Genomic DNA, 18,564 nt, shown 5'->3' on the forward strand with positions numbered 1-18,564 from the left:
TGTTTCAAATACCAGCCAGGTCTCATCATCCTTGCTTCTAAGACGCCTTGTAGCTGTACTTCTTCCAGGACAGAGTTAGGGTAAAGTGTTTATGGTAAAGGTTGGTCACAACCGACCGGGCAGCACTTCACAGCAACAATGTCAGCATACTGCACCACCTGGCTCATATGTAGGTTCCGTTCAAGGCTGAAGGAAAGAGAAGACTCTACGAGAGCCCAAATCCCACCTTCAGCACGTCCCATCTGAACTTAGAGACCATCTCCAGGCCAGGCTGACGCTGAACACTAATGACGGAGGCCAGATGAGCTGTGGGAAAGCACATGTTTATTAAGAATCCAGGAGAGACAGAAGAGACCAAAACGGATACCAGAGGAGATTCTGAACTTGCTCTTGAGCAGTAAGTAGCTGCAACAAATGGGCGGAATGGTGAAAATTGAAAGGGCGGAACATGCCCAGCGTACCTGCAGCAGGTGAACCCAAGAACCAGTTCAAGCTTCGAGATGTGGGACTGTGTAGCGAAGACGACGGCATCGGGGTTGGAGGAAAGTTCACGGACGACCTCTGGTTTACAGACGACATGGTCTTGTGTGTTGAAAGTGCGGGGACTGGATGCACTTACTCGTGAAGATCAAAGACTACGCTCGTCGGGATGGAGCACAGCTCAGTGTACAGAAGACAGCAATTCTCACAACTGGGGTGACCCCGTGATAAACGGAAAACACATCGACGGCGCCAAGGTCCTGTTGCTGGGACCCACAGTGCTCCGGGAGCAGCCAAGAGGAAAGGACTCATCGCCTTGGTCAAATCAGCCGTGCACGACCTCTTGAATGTGCTGGAAAGCAAGGCTGGACCTCCGGGGACTGAGGTGGGCCTGACCCCAGCATTGCCACTTCCCATCGTCTCCTATGCACGCGGAAGCTGGGCACCGATAAAGGAAGACCGCAGAAGAATTGAAGCTTTTAAATTATGGCGTTGGTGACGAATATTGAGAGCATTCTAGATTGCTCGCAGAACCAACAAATCCATCTTCCAGAAAGTAGAGCCAGGAGAGGAGACTGTGTCTCACATACTTCAGGAGAGGCCAGCTCCCCAGAGAAGGACGTCGAAAGGAGGTGCTCTCAAGAGGACGGGCGACACGGTGGCTGCCTCGTGAGTTCAAGCTTGTGAGGATGGCACCGCCCGGAGAGGGCTGCCTTCTGTGGGTCCCAGTGGGGGGAACAGACTCAAGGACACCTAATGACACCCCCCTGGTGACTTCACAAGGAATGCTGACAGCTGCATCCTAGACTCTGAACTCTCTTCTGAACCGCGCTCTTCTTCAGAGGCAGGCAGATGCACCTCCGACACGGCCACATCCATCTGTACCATTTGCGCCCAAAGTCTCTCACCATTTCCAACAACAAACTGATTAGGTGGCTCAGCCGCCTTTTCCTTGTTTCTTTTCGTGGCTCAGTTTGCCTGTCTGCGCCTTCTGTGGGAGAAAGGTGTGCACTGGTCCGATCAAGGACTCCTCTTTAGGCAACACGGTTAAAGACTAGCTTTCTTTCTGGAAGGTGCTTGGAGCTGATGAGCGACCTGTCTCCTATTCCCCGCTCCAACTGGGCTGGATTTGACCCCCCTTCTGTGCTCTTCCCGACCTTCCAAGCAAGATGATCTAGTTCAACAAATTCTTCTACCTGCTTTTTATCTTGTGATGAAAATACATACCGCATGACAAAGCAGCAATTCAACCAATGTTTTTTTTCACGTGACGCTGATTATGTTCTGCAAGTAGTGAGGCCATTCTTGTTTTTTTTCTGCTTTTAATGAACCCCTCCGATATTTCCTTCTTTGAGACTATGGCGGACTGATTTTCAGATGTTGAAGTCTACGTTGTTCGGCTGCTGCGGTTTCCACCAGCTCTGTGTCGTGGGCGTTTAGCTCCTTCTGCGGTAGCTAGTTTTTCGTTTTCAGTGTTTGCTCATATTTGGGTCCGCTCCGCCTGCTGGGTGATGGAGTTTAAAACTGAACCGCAGACCCATGAGAGGACAGGTCCGTGGGTCAAACTTCTCGGAAGAGGCTTTTATCATAACAGTACTATTAATCTTTTTTTTCCTTTTCTTTTTTTACATTTTATTAGGGGCTCATACAACTCTTATCACCATCCATACATATACATACATCAGTTGTATAAAGCACATCCGCACATTCCCTGCCCCAATCATTCTCAAGGCATTTGCTCTCCACTTAAGCCCCTTGCGTCAGGTCCTCTCTGTTATTCTTTATAATCCTGACTGTTACCACCCTTTCTCTCGCTCAGCAGGACAACACAGACAGACATATTTTCTTTGCTAGCTCTCTGTCTGCTATGGGTCCAAAACTTGCCTCCCATGTGCCTACTCATCCCCAAAGCTCTAGCTTCCTGGTACTGACTTTTCGCTAGAGTAGCCTAGCTTTTGTGTGGGCAGAGCACTGGTGCAGTCCTGCATCTCTGTCTTGGCCCTCCAGAGGCTTGCTTTGGTTTCTCAGAGCCGTGGCGGTGTGCACCAATATATATTTGTTGAGACTCATTCAGGAGGGCTTTTCAAAATCTCACGTGAGCCATGCTGCTAGAGGCTGAAGTTTTTGGGTTTTTTGGGGTGGGGGGGTTATCTTCTAGAGTGATGGATGTGACATTACTAACTTGTCCAAAGTATGAGGTAATTTTTCTGAATGGATCTGGCTACACCATATATTGGGAAAGTTAATGTCCCACACCTTTCCATTTCAGTCATTTCTCTGAGCTCGTGTAATTTTGCTTAGGGGACAGACTAGAGGTGGTGCATAACCAGAGTGATGTCCCCATAATCACATACGCCTAGTCCACTCCACGGGAGCCAAAAGTAAGCTCCTGTGCCACAGATGAAATAAGTCCCAATAAATGATCACCAACAGTCTAATTGGGTAATTGAGCAACTGAACAGCGGAAGATTGAGATACAGCGATGTATTGGATTCAGGGAAAATCATAAGGGTTAATATAACATTCATTATAATTACATTGGCTAGTGGCCACAGGAACTAATCCGTTTTGAAATGAGACATTAAAACCCTTTAATGGCAGTGGCTATTTGTGGAAAGAGTGTGGAAGGATTGGCAATTACACTGGGGACGGGGTGCATTTAAAGAGCTTTATTGGTCTTCTCTCAGCAGAGTCAGAAACAGCTTTTTTGAGTGCCCAAGAGTTTCCCCAAAGGAGCAGTACTGGTATCAATATGACCTGAACATTGAGGGCTCTGGCCACTGTGGAAGGGTTGTGGTTGCCAGTGGTGGGGACATGTGGCACCCGTGGTGATCCCACGTGGCAGAGCAGGGTTGCTCCATAGGCTTTTCAAAGCCATGATCATCTCAAGAGGGACCTCTGGGGGCGGGGGGGCGGGTTTGAACTGCCAATGTTTGGCCAGCAGTTGAACGCTTAACCATTCATGCCACTCGGAGACCTCAAGGATAAAGTCTCACAAACGAGCAGCGGAGCTCGTTAGACATGGTTGATTGATGGAGTCTGTGTCAACCTGCAGGAGTCGGGCTGGCAGAGTCAGTTATACATTGAAGGTGCACAGGCAGCAGTTCAAACCCACGAGCTGCTCCCACAAGCTTTATGCTCCTGTAAAGATTTATAGCCTGGGAAACGTACAGGGCCAGGCCGACTCTCTCCTAGAGGGTTAAGGTGGGGTGTTCTGGGTGTAAACCTTTGCCCATTGGTAAGGCCTGTTTGTTCTATAAACATATGTTAATTATTAATACATTCAACTGAATACTATTTCCTTGTCTAAGTAAAAGCAGTATCAATATTTACAAATGGCCTGTGTGGCGGATGGTGAGCTACTCAGCTGTGTTTATGGGAAAATTGGCATTACTATTCGTTCGTTCAACCGATCTACTGAGCATGTATTATAGACTGCACACTGCTATAGGTCCTGGGAATAACATGGTGACCACAGCAGACAAACATTCCTTCTCTCGTGGAGCTTAAGGTCAAATGTAGAAGATAAGACACACAGGGACAAAGGTAAAATGCATATTACGTTTAGTACTGCGGAGGATTGTTTCATGTGGTTCTTCTAGTCAGACTCTCGACTTCCCACCCGTAAAGAGCCTTAATTCATTGGTCTGGGTAAGAGAAAGTGAGGGGGGAGACTGGTGGATTGTAAAATCCGACTATGAGGGAGTGTTAACTGGATTGCGAGGGCCGCCCTGAGAACCCTGGATGAGGAGTGATTATGTGCTGGGCTGGGCTTTGCAAGGTCAACACTTCAAAACCACCAGCCGCTCCGGGAGAGAAGGGTGGGCTTTCTGCTCCCATGAAGAGTGATACTCTCGGCAATATCCAGCCCTCCTTTCTAACAAAAGCACTTACTGAAATAGGATTAGAGGGGGAACTTCCCAACACAATAAAGGTCACATAGGAAAAACCAATAGCCAAGATTACACCAATTGAGAAAAGCTGAAAACATTTCCACTGAGGAAGGAAACCTGACCGGGATGTCCCTCTTCCCCACTCTCATTGGACATTGTGCTGGAAGTCCTAGCAGAACCCTCGGACCACAGCACTGAATCAAGGGAGCACAAGTGGGCAAAGAGGGGAAACTTCTGCTATTTGCAGACAATATGATTTTATAGAGAGAGAATCTTAAGGTGCCCACGATAGGACTGTAGGAAAAAATTGAGGAGTTTAGTCGAGTATCAGGATACAAGATTACAGAGATCAATCGGATTTGTATATACTAGTGATGGGAATTTCAAAAAAGATATCAAGAAAACAATATCATTCACAGTAACCACACAAAAGCTGTCACACCGAGGAGTAAATCCACCCCAAGAAACAAAAGGCCCGTACAAAGAAAACTACAGAACGCTGCTACAAGAAACCCAAAGGACATACACAACGGAAGACTCCCACGTTCGTGGATTGGAAGACTCAATATCATGAAAATGTCAAGGCTACCTAAAGCAATCTACAAATTCTATGCAATCCTGGTCCAAATTCCAACATCATTCTTTAACGATATGGAAAAACAAATTGCCAACTTCATATGGAAAGGAAGAAGCCCAGGATAGACAAAGAGCTCCTCACAGTGGGTGGCCTTGTACTACTTGACCTCAACACCTGCTATACAGCCAGTTGTCAAAGCAGCCTGGTACTGATATAATGATAAATACACAGATCAATGGATCAGGACAGAAAACCCCCAAATCAAAGCATCCACACACAGACAACCTACTGACAAAGGCTCAGTAAGTATTAAATGGGAAGGGGATGCCCTCTTCAATACATGGTGCTGCAAAAACTGGCTATCCATCCGCAGAAGAATGAAACAGGCCCTTATTTGACTACACACACACACACACACACGGTGGATCAAAGACCTACATGTAAAACCCAAAGCTATCAGGATCATCCAAGAGAAAACTGGGGCAAATCTAAGGACTGGGGCCTCAGTACGGGGCACACACGGACTAGCAGACAAAAGGAGGCACACACCGCGGAAGACAAAAGAGATGCGTGGAGCCTAATAAAAATGAAACACTGTGTACGTCCAAAGGTTTCATCTAAAGAGTACAACTAAGGCCCGCAGATTGGGAAAAGCTATTAGCAATAACATAAAGGACAAAGGATGAATTAATAGAATCAACAGTACACTACAAACCCACAGCAGGCAAAAGACCAGCCCTCTGCAAAGGTGGGAAAAGAACCTGAACAGATGATTCTCAAAGGATGACACCTAAATGGCTAATGAACACATGAGGAAATGCTCTCCTTCTCTAGCCATCTGGGAAATACAAGTCAAAATAACCACGAGGTAGCATCGAACACCCATAACCATAGCCAAATTAAAAACCAAACAGAGAAAAACAAATGGCCGAGAGGGTGTGGAGAGACTGGAACTCGTCCACACTGCTGGTGGGCTTGTAAATACGTACACCCACTTTGGAAAGCGATGTGGCTATTTTTAAAAGAGATGGCGGTACAATTATCATATGGTCCAGGAATACCATTTGGGCACATACCCCAAAGAAACAAGAAACTGATCCCAAACAGACATATGCTCCCCCATGTTCACCGCAGCACAGTCAGTTCACAACAGCAAGACGCTGGACAGCCTAAATGCCCATCAGTAGAAAACGGAACTTAAAGACTCTGGTGTATACACACAATGGGATACATACTACACATCCCTAAAAAACAGAAATGAAACTATGAAACACCTCATGACATGGAGGGATGTGGAAGACTACTGCTGAGTGAAGCTATTCAGTCACGAAAGGATGAGTGGGTATGGCCACTGCAGCACCCAGCAGGACCAACTCAAGCTCGGGCTTGCAGGTGTCCAGTTTGCTGGCCAGGGTGACCAGACAGTCTGCTAGAGCACCTGACTGGTGCCCATGAACCACACACCGTCCCCTCTAGGTACGCACTTTGATGGAGGCCTTCTCACATCAGCAGGGATCAGATGTTGAGGGAGAGGAAAGGGATGTTGTCTACCCAGAGCTGCCATGCAAAGCTATGCCAAGGTCCCTCCAGAGATGTGGGAGGCCCTGTCAGAGGGATGAGGGATACCAATAGGAAAGTCCAGCCAGGAGAGAGGGAAGGGAGCTGACCCATCTGGGGGAGGGGAGAGTATGACTGTTGCTGGCAGGAAAAGTGGGAGGATCGACCTACAAGTGGGAGTGGGGATGACTAAAAATACTTTTAGGGACCCTAAGAGGGGCGTATCCCTAGTAATAGGCACCCAGTAAGCAACAATCGTCTGAGTTTCTGGGCATATCCCTGGGACCCAGGTCAAGTGCCGTAGAACGCTGGGAGATTGAATCCTGGATCGTCGGGGTGCACATCCTGCTTCAAACGCTGCACCAGAGAGCTCCGATGAGGAAACTCCACTGGGTGAACCAGACTCTGCCTCAAACACACCTGCAACCGGAGGCTCAAGACTGAAACTCCACGGTGCTTGAAGAAGCAGGAGACAGTTATACTAAGAGTATTGATCTGTCGGTAAGCGCACAATCATTGACTTTCTACATCAATGCCCTATATGCTGTATTAAGATGCATGTTACTCTGGCAAACCCGTGACTGACATTCTCAGTGAATATTAGTGTAAATTTCCTGACAAACAGCTCCCATTATTTGTGTAATAGCATCCAGACACGAAAGGATTGCTTCTGTCCAAGTGAATATTCAGGTCTTTACTACATTGGCCCAACAGCCCTTTCTCAACAGTACTTTAAAAAATTAGTACCAGGGACTAATCAATGACAATATTTCACAGAAGATCTTTATGCCCCAGGATGATGATCTATAAGTCTCTAAGCAGTGGTTCTCAACCTGTGGGTCAAGACCCCTTTTTGGGGGGGAGGGGGTGTTGAATGACCCTTTCACAGGGGGCGCCCTATTCATAACAATAGAAAAATTGCAGTTATGGTTGTGGGTCACCACAACATGAGGAACTGTATTCAAGGGTCATGGCACTAGGAAGGTTGAGAACCACTGCTCTGAAGGGCCTAAAGGCAGATAATAAAGCATAGATCCAGGAAAGGGTTTGGGCCCACGCTAAATCCTAGCTCCAATTTAAGAACAATTAGTTCTTCATGTCATGGCCCTGCTCGAGACTAGCTTTCAGGAAGGGGACACAGGCGATATGGGCGCCATAGCAAAGTGCGGTGAGGAAATGAGATGGTGCCCGGCTGTCAGATAAAACAGTGTCTGGGGTCCTATTGTTTTCAAACACGCACCCACCTACGTGAGATGTCAACAAAGTCCACATGGAAGAAGCACACCGATATCAGTGACCGAAGGATTGTAAATCATCTCATCTGAAGCCAAAGGAGGGAACAGCATCAGAGCTTAAATTGTGAGATTCTGGTTTGCAGAAGGCTGTGGATGACCGTGGGAGCCCGGGATAAGCTTGTGAGATCTACATGGGAAATCAGCCTCCGGTGAGTTCCCTCTGTGCCCAAGAGAGAGATGGGAATACACTGGTTACCAAATAGCACATTGGAGAGATGATTAGAGGAGATCAACATGATAAACCTGACTTGAATGGTTTAAACCTTGTCACTTGCTCCTCCTCTGATACACGTTGGGCCTGATCTGGTTTTCAACATATTGTGTGCGTGTGTTTTGTTGTTGTTTATATTGGGGTTTTTCTCAGTTGTGTTTCGTCACTGGGGTAACCCTCTTGAACTTTGTTATATATGTTTCTGTGTTTGGGAGTAGGATTGATGGACTTAAGGAGACAGCAAGTAGATTAAGGGTTCCTGAGGTACACAGTGCAGGGTGGGGGCCGGTGGGGGGAACATAAAGGGGAGCTGATATCAAGGAGTTCAAGAAGGAAGAGAATGTTTGAAACGACTGTGGTGACAATTGTGCAGCACTGCTGGACATGATGGAACTGTGGGATGATAGATCTGCATTATCAGCCCCCAATAAAATGGCTTTTTGGAGGGAAAGAGAGTCACAGTCTTGGAAACTCACAGGGGTAGTTGTACCCTGTCCTACAGGGTCGCTGTGAGTCTGTCAGGGAGTTTAGGTGGTCAGCCTACTGAGTGTAAAATGAGTCCTCTCGGAAGCAGGTAGTGGAGATCTTTCTGTCAGCCAAATAGATGCACTGGAGGTGGAATGTGCCCTTTTAGAGCCTGAGATTCACGGGCACTGAGCCTCCTTGATCAGGAGACAGCTCTGACACCAGAGGCATGGAAGAGGAGCAGCAACACAGAACGGGAGCCAGAGCCCGTAGAGCAAGCAGCGTGGAGTGCTTTGGGACAGGAGGCTGGCTTGTGGAGTGGGGTGAATTGTGAGAGTGGGGTTTGCTGACTCACGGAGCTAGAGCTGAGTGCCTTCAGACTGAGGCTCAGGGTGGAGTGCTGGGCCCTAAACTAGTGGCATTTATTAGGAGCCCTAAAAAGAGCTGTACTATGCTGCGCAAGCAGGTTATAAACCAAGTCAATAGGCTGAGGGCCAGAGAGCGGGCTGACCGTGGGCGTAGCAGAGAAGAAAGAAACGTCTCACCTCTCTCCCATGAAAAATAAATGCCATAACTGTGGGATCGCATGCGAGGTCTGTGCAGCCTTTGCAATGAGTGACTGAACCCGGCTACACAAGTGGAGAGCTTTGGGGGGCACTGGTGGTTGGTATCAGAAGAGGACAAAGGGCAAGGAGAGGGGAGGCCTGGCTGACCTTTGCCTTGTGACCTTTGCCTTGCCAGAGGGGGCCTGCATGCTGCGTCATTTTCAGAAATACTTAGGAAACCCAACTGAGAACCAAACCCACTGCCGTGGAGCCGATTCTGCCTCATGACCCTGTAGCACAGATGAGAACTGCCCTGTGGGTCGAGCACTAACTCGCTCTGAGGGAGTGCACCCAGTGGCACCACCTAGGAAGGTTCCCTCTGGTCACAATGGATTTTTTCGTAAAAGCAGTTTTGCTCGAACCTCATTTTGGGGGATGGCCGATTTAAGAGAACAGTGCGCGGCTGTGACATTTTGTTTCCTGCAGGGAAAAGTGCTTCAGAAAGTGGTGTGATGTTGAACACAGCTTACAAGGACAGCGCTATGGGAAAGACGCAAGCGTACAAGTGGTTTTCTTGTTTCAAAAAAAGGTGTAATGCCAATTGATGACAAACCTTGTTAGGGACATTCGTCAACTTCCCCAACGGATGAAAATGTCAACTCCTAGTGCATTTGGAGTTCCTCCCACCAAGTCAGACGGTTCATCAAGCTTTCCCTCGAGCGGTTCTGAAAAGAGTGTGTGACACAAAAAGGCCTTTTTGTTTCCTTCTAATGCAGAGGGGCATGGAAGGACAGCCATTCGACAGAACAGAAGAGGAGAAGGCAAAAACAAGGGAGGTGCTGTCAGCCATCCAACCAGATGAGTTTGAAAAATGTTTCCAAGAATGGAATCACAGACTCACCTTCCTGACATGATCGCTGAAGATAGATGGGTGCATAAGCAAACGTGGTAAAGAAAGCTGACGGTGCCCGGCTATCAAAAAGATATAGCATCTGGGGTCTTAAAGGCTTGAAGGTACATAAGTAGCCATCTAGCTGAGAAGCAACAAAGCCCACATGGAAGAAGCACACCAGTCTGTGTGATCACGGGGTGCCGAAGGGATCAGTTGTCAGGCATCAAAGAACAATAAATCATATCATTGTGAATGAGGGGGAGTGCAGATTGGGGACACAAGACCCATCTGCCGACAACTGGATATCCCCTGACAGAAGGATCGTGGGGAGGAAATGAGCCAGCCAGGATGCAGTGTAGCAATGATGAAACATACAACTTTCCTTTAGTTCTTAAATGCTTTCTCCCCCCACTATCATGATCCCAATTCTACCCTACAAATCTGGCTACTAGACCAGAGGAGGCACACTGGTACAGATAGGAACTGGAAACACAGGGAATCCAGGACAGGTGATCCCTTCAGGACCAGTGGAGAGAGTGGCGATACTGGGAGGGTGGAGGGAGGATGGGGTGGAAAGGGGGAACCAATGATAAGAATCTACATATAGCCTCCTCCCTGTAGGATGGACAACAGAAAAATGGGTGAAAGGAGATGTTGAACAGTGTAAGATATAACAAAATAATTTATAAATTATCAAGGGTTCATGAAGGAGGGGGGACAGGGAGGGAGGGGGAAAATGAGGAGCTTATATCAAGGGCTCAAGCAGAAAGCAAATGTTTTGAGAATGATGATGGTAACAAATGTGCTTGACACAATGGATGGATGTATGGGTTGTGATTAAAAAAAGAATGGAATCACAGATTTGACAAATGCATCCATTGTAATGGCGAGTACTTTGAAGGTGATAAAGTTGTTTTGTTAAAAAAAATTGAATACATAGCTTTGGGAATAAACATTTCATTTTGTTTGTCTCTCCTCTTTGCCAGGAGGGCGCCTCAAGCACTTGGTACTAATAGGAAAATAAAGCAAGGAAAGGGGGAAGAAAGGGTCTATGTGGAGAGAGGGGAGGGGGTTTGCACATAGTTTAAATAAGGACAGCGAGGGAAGGCTTCCCTGACTGAAGGAAGGTGCCCTTTGTTTGATAAAGCCAGAGGGAATAAAGGGAGGGCACTTCAAGTTTATGAGTAATAACTTCTCTGCACTTAAGACCTGACCTGGGGCCTTCCTGCTGAGAGCGCTGGGAAATGGGGCGGAAGCAGCTTGCATTTTGACTGAGGCCGAAGGACAAGTAGGAGGCTGTGGTGTTGTGGAAACAAAGTCAAGACAATGTGTTCGAAGAGAATGAGGAACTGCCGAATAGAATGGGCAGGCTCCGAGAAGCCACGCCTGTCTGAAGTGTTGGGGGTGGGGTGGGGTGGATGTTGCTTTAAAAGGGAGCAGAAACAGTACAGTAGTTGGAAGAGGAAATCAAATAAAGAGACGTTTTTGCTTTGTGTGAGTGTGTGTGTGAAGGGGATACAGCAGCTTTGAGTGCGGGGGACAATTGTCCACTAGAGAATGAAAATCAACGCTCTAGGAGAGTTGGGAAATTGCAGGAGCAGAGTCAGGGCACGGGAAGCCCCAGGAGAAAAGGCAAGGGTGTGTGTGGATGCTGTAGGTTGGTGGCCTTGATGGCTCGAGTGTGTGGGAAATTCTCTCCTGGTGTGGCCTCTGTTAGTGAAATCGGAAGCAAGGTCATCAGCAGAGAGTTAGGATGGAGCATGTGTGAGGAGAGAGGAAAAGGTTTGAAATAATTAATAAGAGAGCAGGAGAGTTAATGGACTAGAAAAAATGTACAATGACTGCTAGGAAGTTCAGAGCCCACTTGCGGTAAGTGGTCATGAATGTCAAGTAGTCTAGTCAATGGGGCTGCTTTTCTTTAGCCGCGTTCAGTCGCACTGATCCAGATATGTACCTAAGAGAACCTGAATTTGGTTTTTACCAAACGAGTAATACTGATTAAGCAGCCAGGGGAATGAGGGAGGTTTGCAATGGCTGATGTTGACTGATCGTGGGATTTAGATGGTTTAAAGAAGGAAGTGGCTAGAGGAGAAAGTGTGGACAGTGAAAAGGTAGTAGGATCCACGGATTCTAGATAATGGTGAGGCCAAAGAGTCACCGGGGTTGGAGGTGTTGAAGGCGTCAGTTGGAAATAGCAGAGGAGTTGATGGGAGAGTGGAGAGTATGGAATTAGGATTAGAAAGGGGTTAGAATCATTTGTAACGACAAAATCTAGGGTTTGGCCATGAGAATAACTGGCTGAGATAAAATGAATGAAAATACCACTGGAGGAAAGGATGCTGAGGAACGGAGAGGCCAAGGTGCTCGAAGGAAGGTCTCTGTGCACACCGAAATGACAGGAGTTACAGCAGGGCCAGCGCTGAAGAAAAAATGGCAGTGAGCGAAGGGTTAAATCTTCCAGGAAGAGGTGAGAATAGTCTATGGAGAAATGGACGACTGCCATAAGGTGGGGTTATACCTGGAGCGCTCCCCACGGGTAGCGTTACCAGTCACAAGCCACCAGGAAGACATAGACCCAACAAGGGAGTTGCAGGTTGATCCTCCAGAAACGGAGGCTGAGATGGAACTGGGGGTGGGGGTGGGGACGGTGACAAGGAGTTTGAGGGATCAACCCTTGTGGAAGGAAGGGTTTTAAAGCAGAAGTCGGCAGAGCAAGGCTGCGGAGCCTCGACCAACGCAGCCTCCTGGGAGCACTGGAGAAGGCATTGCATATGAATGGATGCCATGTGGCCGCACCAGAAGGACTTACCAGAGAGGCCCAGCTGAATGGGTTGAGCCCTCCCTCGAAGTGGCTCACACCCTTGGACTGGGTACTCCGATGGGAGAGGCAGCAGAGTGTGGCCACCCCAGGGTTGTGGAAGTGGTGGTGACTGGACTTTAAGGGATCACCATCTAGGTGGGTGGCCAATGGAAAGAGACCCAGAATCACCATATGTTTAATACCTCATCGATGCTCCCCGGGTTTGGATCTGCTGGGCGGGGCTCTGCACTTGGAAGCATTGCTCCAGGATGTTTCCCCCTGGCACCAATCCCCATGCTTAGCATAAACAGAGCTCAATGGAAGGGGAGCTGGAACTGTGTCAGGCATGGCTCCTCGTCCCAGGGACAAGCAGATGGAGTCTGGGCTCCCAGGGAACTCTAGCCCCAATCCAAAAACAATTTGTTCAGATAACCGGGCCCTGCTTGACACTCGCCTTCATTAAATGATCACTGAAGATTAGGGTGCTACAGAAAAGTGAGGTGAAGAAAGCAGATGGTGCCCTCGTCTACCAATCGGAATAATGTCTAGGGTCTGAAAGGTTTGTATTCAAAAAAGCAGTCATCGAAGTGAGGAGTGAACTAAGTCCACATGGAAGAAGCACACCAGCTTGTGTGATCCAAAGATGACACTGACACAATCCAAAGATGACGAGGGAAAAGTAGCCGAGCTTCAGTTGTGAACACCCAGTTTGTGAAAGGGTATGGAGGACAGTGGGAGCCCCAAACCCATCTGCAGAATGTGGGAACTGTGCCCGATCTGACCCCAGCACACCGAGGTATAAAACTAAGGGGGGAAGGGGTGGTACAATAGAACAGCAAGGGGAGCAGAGCAAGGAAGTCCCAAGGGAGTACCAGAAATAGACTTTGGAGCCAGGGCGTGACACCCATCAGACTCTACCAGAAAACCCTTGTAGAGATCAGCAAGCAGACCTCGAACTATTTACAGGCTTTCCTTTCTTTTGTCATTGGTTTGTTGTTGTTTTCTTTTCTTTTGTTGCTTTGTTTTGCTCTGTTTTGTTATTGTGCATATTGTTAGCTCTGCAGGTCTATCTAGATAAGATAGGCGGGATAAACAATCTGGAGGAGAAAACAACTGGACCAGGACCAAAGGTTCCATCAGGGACATGGGAGAGGGGAAGGTGGGGGAAAGGAAGTGGGTGTTAACAAACCCAGGGACAAGGGAACAATAAGTGATCCAAAATCGGTGGTGAGGAGGGTATAGGAGGCCTGGTAGGACTTGATCAAGGGCAATGTAACCAAGAGGAATTACTGAAACCCAAATGAAAGCTGATCGTGATAGTGGAACAACAGGAAAGTAAAAGGAAATAGAGGAAAGAACTAGGAGGCAAAGGGCATTTATAGAGGTCTAAATACAGGCAGGTGCATATGTAAATATATTTATATTTGATGATGGGGAAATAGATCTATGTGCATTATTTATAGGTTTAGTATTAAGGTAGCATAAGGACATTGGGCCACTACCCAAGTACCCCCTCAATGCAAGAACACTTTGTTCTATTAAACTGGTATTCCATAATGTTCACCTTCCCGACAAGATCACTGAAGACAAAGTGAGTGCATAAGCAAATGTGGTGAAGAAAGCTGATGGTGTCCAGCTATCAAAAGATGAAGCATCAAAAAAAAAAAGACGTAGCATCTGGGGTCTTAAAGGCTTGAAGATAAACAAATGGCCATCTAGCTGAGAAGCAACAAAGCCCACATGGAAGAAGCACACCAGCCTGTGGATCATGAGGTGTCGAAGGGCTCAGGTATCAGACACCAAAGGACAAAAAAATCAAATCATTGTGAATGAGGGGAGTATGGAGTGGGGACCAAAACCCATCTGTAGGCAACTAAACATCTCCTACAGAAGGGTCTCAGGGAGGAGAGGAGCCAGTCAGGTGCAGTGTAGCAACAATGAAGCATACAACTTTCCTCTATGTTTTTTTTTACATTTGTTTTTTACATTTTATTAGGGGCTCATACAACTCTTATCACAGTCCATACATATACATACATCAATTGTATAAAGCACATCCGCACATTCTTTGCCCTAATTATTTTCAAAGCATTTGCTCTCCACTTAAACCCTTTGCATCAGGTCCTCTTATTTTTTTCCCTCCCTCCCTGCTCCCCTCTCCCTCATGAGCCCTTGATAATTTATAGATTGTTCTTTTGTCATATCTTGCCCTATCCGGCGTCTCCCTTCCCCCACTTCTCTGCCGTCCGTCTCCCAGGTAGGAGGTCACTTGTGGATCCTTGCAATCTGTTCCCCCTTTCCAACCCACTCACCCTCTACTCTCCCAGCATCGCCCCTCACACCCCCGGTCCTGAAGGTATCGTCCACCCTGGATTCCCTGTGCCTCCAGCTCCTATATGCACCAGTGTACAACCTCTGCCCTATCCAGTCCCGCAAGGTAGAATTCGGATCATGTTAGTTGGGGGGAGGAAGCATCCAGGATCTGGGGGAAAGCTGTGTTCTTCATCGGTACTACATCACACCCTGACTGACCCATCTCCTCTCCTAAACCCCTCTGTGAGGGGATCTCCAGTGGTCGACAAATGGGCCTTGGGTCTCCACTCTGCACTTCTCTCTTCATTCACTATGGTATATATATATATATATATATATATATATATATATATATATATATATATATATATAGTTGTTGTTGCGTGATGCCTTATACCTGGTCCCTTTGGCACCTCGTGATCGCACAGGCTGGTGTGCTTCTTCCATGTAGGCTTTGTTGCTTCTGAGCTAGATGGCCGCTTGTTCACCTTCAAGCCTTTAAGGCCCCAGACACTATCTCTTTTGATAGCCAGCCACCATCAGCTTTCTTCACCACATTTGCTTATGCACCCGTTTGTCTTCGGTGATCGTATCATGGAGGTGTGCAGCCAATTATATGATTTTTTGTTCTTTGATGCCTGATAACTGATCCTGTTACGGCTTAATAGAATAAAATAATTTGTCTTAAGTTACTCCATCTTGAAAAGCTAAGTGCCACCCCCATTCTCAGAGAGGTATGTTATCTTGGAAAAGCAAGTCACTGTGACCTTACAACTATCTACTCGTAAATGTGAGCAAGAAGTTTTGCAAAATCATCTGGTCCAAGATAAGCTGAGCAGGACGTGCTGAACTACCCGCATCCCTGTTATCTTGTGTAAACACCCTTTCCCATTCCTTGCTCTACCCGCTCGCCTTGCTGGTTTTAAGTGTATAAAAGGGAAAGAAAAATTTGGCCGGACGCTGCAGTGTTGGACCCTGCGTGGCCATGCTGTAGCCCAAATCCGGATTTGTCTTTTTGTCTATTTGTCTTTTTGTCTTTCTGTAATAAGGTTTTGCTTTGTTACTTCACAACTGCTTGTGGGTCAGTGGTCTATGTTGGGCGCAACTCCGTAACAGATCCCTTCAGGACCACGTGATCACACAGGCTGGTGTGTTCTTCCATGTGGGCTTTGTTGTTTCTGAGCTAGATGGCCGCTTGTTTATCTTCAAGCCTTTAAGACCCCAGACACTATCTCTTTTGATAGCCGGCACCATCAGCTTTCTTCACCACATTTACTTGTTCACCCGCTTTGGCTTCAGCAGTTGTGTCGAGAGGGTGAGCATCGTAGAGTGCCAATTTAATAAAAGAAAGCATTCATGCATTGAGGGAGTGTTTGAGTAGAGGCCCAAGGTCCTTCCGCCACCTTAATACTAAACCTATGGATATAAACACATAGATCTATTTCCCCATCTTCATATATATATATATATATATATATATATATATATATATATATATATATATATATTTGCATGTTTTTGTCTAGACCTCCATAAATGCCCTTTGACTTCTAGCTGTTTCATCCATCTCCCTTGACTTTCCTCCTGCCCTACTACCATGCTCCGTCCCCACCTGGGTTACAGCTATACCTCTTATTTACGTAACCTTACCCTGGATCATTCCCTACCAAGCCTGCCACTGCCACCTCACTACCATTTTGGGTCCCATGTTGTTCCCTTGTCCCTTTGTTTGTTAACACCACTTCCTTACCGCCCCCCCCACCGCCCCCTATCCCAAGTCCCCCCGGAACTGTCGGTCCCATTGTTTTTCCTCCAGATAGTTCATCCAACCTGTCTTATTTAGACAGACCTGTGGAGACAACAGCATGCACGAAAACAAGACAGAGGAAAACAAAGCAACAGTATACAACAAAACAACATCAACAAACCACTGACAAAGAACAAAACAAAACACATCAAGAAAGAAAAGTTTGTAGTTAATTCAAGGATCGTTTGTTGGCCCGTAGGAGTGTTTTCCAGTCCAGTTTGTTGGGGGCACCACGCCCTGGCCCCAAAGTCCATTTTCAGCATTCCCTGGGGACCTTGCCACTCCATTCCCTTGCTGTTCCGCTGCACTCCCCCAGTGCTTTGCCTCGGTGTGGTGGGATCAGGTCAGGTGCAATTCCCACACTGTGCCTCCGGTGCAGTCCCCTGTATCGCCCTTAGTCACTGATTGGCATCATTTCTCATAGTGGGGCCAGCCATGTTGTTCTCTCTGTGGACTGGCTGCTCTACTCAGGAACATCATCCTCACGGCCTGGTGGGCCAGGCTGTGCTCCACTCTCTCCTCCTGCCCCTTCATCTGCTCCCGTGTACTCTGATCAGATAAGACCCTCTCCCGGAGCTGCAGAATCAATGTCGTCCTTTGAAACAAATTCTTCTTGGGGGAGGGGCAGGAATCCACTTAATTTTTTGGTGCTGGGGCCTTTCCTCTGGTTTTTATTTATTTATTTTTCATCTTTATTAATACAGTATTTATTTGTCTTCCCTCTGTCAAACCCTGAGCCAATTTCTTTCCCCGGGCTGCCTGGGGAGGTGCAGGGAAAGCAGACTTATAGGGCAGACGAGGCGCAGGACAGAGAACTCTGGGAGGTGAAGCACGCTCCTTCACATGGCGAAGAGGATGAGGAAGGCCACCACCAGGCAGAAAAGCCCCATGGCCTCCGAGAGGGCAAAGCCCAGGATGGCGTAGGAGAAGAGCTGCTGCTTCAGAGAAGGGTTCCTGGCATAACCAATGATGAGGCTCCCAAACACAGTCCCAATGCCAGCTCCAGAGCCAGCCACTCCAACTGTGGCAGCCCCGGCCCCAATGAACTTGGTGGCTGTGTCAATGTCCCTGGAGGCGGCGCTGGTTTGGAAGCTGCGACTAGGGATGCGTGAGGTCAGGGGACGTGGGGCTGTCCAGCTGCTGAAGCGCTCATCTGTCAGTGTCTCAGGCCGTTTCTGCACCAAAACAGACAGTGGTTGGCTAAGCAGCTGGGAGGTGCTCCTGACCAGGGAAGGGGTGAAGACGAATTTGGCGCAGGTGTACATTTTTAGGGGGTGAGGGGCAGTAGCAGGCGAGCTGCTCCTAGTGCAGAGAAGACAGAGAGACTCCTCTAGTTTTTAAATGCTTCCTCCCCTCCACTATCATGATCCCAGTTCTACCTTACAAATCCGGCTAGACCAGAGGATATACATGGGTACAGATCAGAGCTGGAAACACAGGGAATCCAGGACAGATGAAACCCTTGGACCAGTGGTGAGAGTGGTGATACCAGGAGGTGGAGGGAAGGTGAGGTAGAAAGGGGGAACGGATTACAAGAATCTACATATATAGCGGAACAGCAAGGGAATGGAGTGGCAAGGTCCCCAGGGAATGCTGAAAGTGGACTTTGGGGCCAGGGTGTGGTGCCCCAACAGACTGGACTGGAAAACACTCCTAAAGGCCAAAAAACGATCCTTGAGCTAAAAAAAAAAAAAAAAAAAACTACATAAAACCCCCTCCCTGGGAGATG

The 18,564-nt window shown here is 47.6% G+C and overlaps 1 pseudogene; it reads right to left on the minus strand.

Annotated features, from left to right (window-relative positions):
- Nucleotides 1-17,674: 17,674 nt before the first annotated feature.
- Nucleotides 17,675-18,100, minus strand: LOC142434986 (ATP synthase F(0) complex subunit C2, mitochondrial pseudogene; annotated as a pseudogene).
- Between the last annotated feature and the right edge of the window lie 464 nt (nucleotides 18,101-18,564).

This window comes from Tenrec ecaudatus, chromosome 1, assembly GCF_050624435.1.
Source record: "Tenrec ecaudatus isolate mTenEca1 chromosome 1, mTenEca1.hap1, whole genome shotgun sequence".
NCBI lineage: Eukaryota > Metazoa > Chordata > Mammalia > Afrosoricida > Tenrecidae > Tenrec > Tenrec ecaudatus.